Source organism: Quercus suber, unplaced genomic scaffold (genome assembly GCF_002906115.3).
Source record: "Quercus suber isolate HL8 unplaced genomic scaffold, Cork oak 2.0 scaffold_366, whole genome shotgun sequence".
Classification (NCBI taxonomy): domain Eukaryota; kingdom Viridiplantae; phylum Streptophyta; class Magnoliopsida; order Fagales; family Fagaceae; genus Quercus; species Quercus suber.
The window spans coordinates 205,830-210,460 of record NW_027069818.1 but is presented as its reverse complement, the minus strand read 5'-3'; the positions used below and the strand labels follow the sequence as shown (position 1 = coordinate 210,460).

Here is a 4,631-nt window from a genome sequence, read left to right as displayed (position 1 = left end):
GGGGGGGGGGGGGGGGGGGGGGGGAGATGGCCCCCCTCTGCCCTAACGTGGGTCCGTCTTTGGTGGAGAAAGAATAAACGGAGGATGATAGCAAAGAGGAGTGACAAACCGATAATGTTTTTGGCAAGAAGGTGGTGCTGAAATTTGAGTCGGCGGTTGTTTTCCTTCTCCATGTGTGCTTTCTTGGTTTGCGGCAGTGAGTAGGAAAATTGAAAGGAGGTTTTGTTGGTTTAAATGCGTAGGAAAGTTGAATGAAAGTTTTAGGCTTGGTTTGGTTGGGGTGTAGTGTTAGTTATACAAAAACAAAAAAAAAAAAAAACAAAAAAAAAAAAAAAAAAAAAAAAAAACACAAGGGGATTAGTTTGTATCGATCACAATGAGATAATTAAGTGTAGTGATTTATATTTATCTCTTAGAGATATTTATTTTTTGGTATTCATCTTGAAGAGGAGGAAGAAGGTTTAGAGTTGGGATTAGTACTAGATACCTAAGTCTTCTAAGAAAGATAGTTTAAAGGATTTTTTTTAGTAAAATAATTATAAGGATTTTGATATAGAATTATAGAGGTGTATTCTAGTTAATATTTGTAAAGTCCATATTTATTGACTTTATTCAGTGAAAATTTTATATTTATTATCTTTCAATTTTATTGAATATTTCTGGGTTTAATTGTGTTTTAGGATAGAAAGTACTTGAGTCATATAATCTTTGTAAAAGTTTCATTCTGAGCTAACTTATGACCTCAGGCGACTTACTTAGCCCGCAAGTGACACATGGCAGAAGATTCAGGTCTTGATGAGATCGCGAACTGCACTGGCAATTTGCTTTGTTTCTTGATCTGTTTAATGTCCGCATCAAATAAGCCAACACACACACACTCTATGCATGTTGAACATGGTTAGGGTCTGGTATAACCTCCTATTTTCACATCATTCTATTCATCCCACCTTGTATAGGAAGAGAAATCCTTTGCCTTTGAGCCTATATACTCTTATCCTTTCTTCTCCATCACTCTCAACATTTGTCACCCCTACGAGAGTTTTTATTTTTATTTTTTTTATTCCCTTCATCTCATATACATACAAGTTGACCCTTGTGAGATATGAGGTAAGCTATGGAAACTTAGGAAGCGATTTCAAATCCAATCCTCTTAATGGTGCTGTTCCATTGGCTTTTCAATGGAGGAGTCTTTGACAAGGTAGGTGGAGAAAAGACTTGGAGTAGTTAGTTGCTAGCTAAAGCTTGGAGAGCTCAAATATATTAGGCGTGTGGGCTTGGATGTCTCATGGTATTTATTGTACTGCAACTATTTACATTATCTAGGGTACCTTCTTTGTGCATGATATCCTTGTAGCTCATGAATATTGGAGCCAAAAAATTGTTAATTTTTCAAAGTAGAATTTTATCTTCATCCTGGAAAAAAAGGCATTGCAAGATCTTAACTGCATTGTGAGATATCTCACACACAGGTTTGACATAAACCAACTTGGGAAGTTTGAATCCATGTGAAGCAGCCAAGTTCAACAGCCCATAACTTTCAGCACAGACCTCTAAATGATGCAATACTAGAACCATTGAAAATTTTACTACGACACCTTTCCGGAAACAACAAGAACAAAGAAACAGAGTTCATTAAGGCCTCTAACCAAGTGCAGGAAGTTGGTACCATGAAGTGAGAAAGTATTGGAAAGTGCTAGAAAAAGGAAATAATTGTCGCACTGGTGTAAAAGTAGAGCCCAGAAAGCTGAGCCCATTCTACGGGTGGGCCTAGCACTAGGGGTATCTCCTTTAAATTCCAGGCCTTCCTCACTCCTCCATAAGCATTAAATATCCTCGTCAATTATTTCCCCAAACACTCTGAAAATGCCCTGAATTTTCCAGAGCCTTCACCTTCGTACAAAGTCAAAGTTCTCCAAGGATAATTTCTAAGCCCTTTTTTTTTCCACCTCTTTTCCCTTAGTTTTCATGCTCCATTGTTTGAATAAAAATGTTATGTGCTTCTATGTCTATGGTGTGAATATACTTTGTGGTCCATTTCTAAGTATGTTTAGAGTAGGATTGTATTTTCCATATTATGAACAGTGTTTTAATTTATAGGCATTTATATGGATAAATTGTTGAATATGTGAATATTGGCTTGCTTACCCATTCTTTGTTGGCTTAGACTTTGCTTGACTAAAAAATGGGTATGGTCTATATATATATATATATATATATAATCATTGTTGAAATGTTACTTTGCTTAGTAAATCCAATTTCCACATGCTTGTTTGGATAGGAATAAATATATGCACGTGAACATGTTGGATTTTGAGATCTGTGACATTTTGGTAAATCACCTTGCATAGTATATTCATCTGGTACTTTTCTCTATGGCAAGGTGCCCAATAGTGAGGTGAAAAGTAATAAATAAAAAGAAACAAAATGCTATTAATTAGGAAGAAATAAACATCTGACAGTTTTTTTTTTTTTTTTTTTAAACATTATAAATCTGAAGTATAAAAAATAAGTAACTTTTGTAAAGTTATATGATGCGTAATTTGTATAAGGAGAGAAGGGATTAATGTTTGTTATAATGGATGAGATTCAATTGTTGAATATGTAAGAATTGGACATCTTTTAATTGGATTTTTGTTTTATTAAAGCTGGTTGAATGTGTAACTTAATTAGTTAAAATGCATGAGTGTTCATTACTATGTTGTGGTTATATTCAATAATGGATTGTGATGCCATATCAAAAGCCATCTTTAAAGTTTAAAGTAGTTGGAGCATATAGAGAGGATGGCCCATGTGTTAGGTGCATGCATTAATGTTTGGTGATGATGTCGAAAAATTACCAATGAGTCACACGGTACTCGTATACTCGAAATATCACCTGCACAACAAAAACAGAAGACCTAATAGAGAGTATCGGTGTGGTGCCGGCTAAATACCCTCCTAAGGTCAAGTTAGAACTTCTCACAACTCTAGAGTGCTAGAGAGGGGTTAATTATGCGTACATTGATTTGTGAGGGTATTGGGGATTTTATAGTAGTGGAAAGTTGTCATTCCTTCCTTAGTGTAGAAGTCTTTTCCTTATAAGAATCCTTTTGAATAGTCCCAAACATGATGGATAAGACATTTCCTTATAGAGAAGACCTTCAGTAATGCACGTATCTTCCGGAATCCTCTTTGTGCTAGAATTCCATTTACCTTAGGATTCTATGGTGGCTAAGTGTGTGTCGCAAGTATTTCCTATCTAGATTTTCTGGCCACCACGTGGGTGCTCGATCCGTCCCTATTGCATCCGTTCGTGCAGGATCCATCCATAACAGAACTTGCACGCGTTTGACCCGTCCTCCATCATCCCAAAGATGTGGAACCGTCAGGCCCATTTCATGGAGATCCGTCAGCCTAGATTTTATCCTCATCATTTGTTGTTGGTAATTTATTCTAGTTTGCTAAAGAATCACGTGCCTGAACCCTAACATTTTATAGATTATCTCTTCTAGTATCTAATTAACGAACACTTTCCAAATTTCATATGGATTTACTAAATGAATGATCACATTTTATACAGTCAAGAGACAAAAAGTACTTTGTGTATATTAAAATGAATTGAGATTTGGTTCCTCAACAACTTGATTATAAATTAAATATATTGGAATCTAATTTGAGAGAGAGAGAGAGAGAGAGAGATAAATCAACGTTTCATTGAAATCCAGCTCCAAACAACCGGATTATTACATAAACAACAAAATTTGCGTTCAATATACCAGCTAAACAACATATGATTCCCATAATTTTAGAAATACATATTATGGGCTTATTGTTTAACTTAAAATCTAAAAGATAACGGACACTGATTTATTACAGTACTGTATAGCTGCCTAATATCAGTCACCACGAACACCAGCTATAGCCTATAGGTGTTCAAAAAAATATCACATCGTTAACAAAAAACGTGTTGTTGTCCATGTCCGCCGCCATGCTGACCATGTGGATGATGTCCACCGCCATGTCCATGTGGGTGATGTCCTCTGCCACCACGATGAGCATGCGGGTGATGTACTCCGCCGTGACCAGGATGAGCATATGGGTGATGTCCTCCGCCACCATGTGGGTGATGTCCTCCGCCATGAGCATGATGAGCATGTGGTTGATGTCCTCCGCCACCATGACAATGCCCTCCTCCTCCTCCATGAGGACCATGACCATGACCACCGTGATGCCCACCGCCACCATGACAATGCCCTCCTCTTCCGCCATGTCCATGTCCTCCGTGATGTCCTACGCCAAGACCATGACCATGTCCATGTCCTCCATGATGTCCCTCACCGTGGGGTGGAGTATGATGATGATTTCCGTGGTGAGACATTTTCTAAAGTATCGCTCAAATCAAAGCTCAGGAAGTGAGGAAGTTGGTAAGGGGTGTATGTGTATTTATAACTTTATAAATCGTGATGTGAACTTTAGACAAAGACTAAAAGTCAACCTTGCTAAGCTGTTACTTGGAGTGGAAGTTTAAACCGCGTACTTCCACAACCACACGATTTTAATTCGGTCATACTTGGAGTGGAAGTTTTATAATGTTTTATTTTATCACAATGCGAACTGTCCGTGTGGTCGGCTAGGGTTCACCTTATCCATTC

General features: G+C 37.5%; 1 pseudogene; it reads left to right on the top strand.

Moving 5' to 3' along the window:
* Nucleotides 1–4,395, top strand: part of LOC112041091 (low affinity inorganic phosphate transporter 4-like) — a 7,916-nt pseudogene extending 3,521 nt beyond the window's left edge.
* Nucleotides 4,396–4,631: the final 236 nt, after the last annotated feature.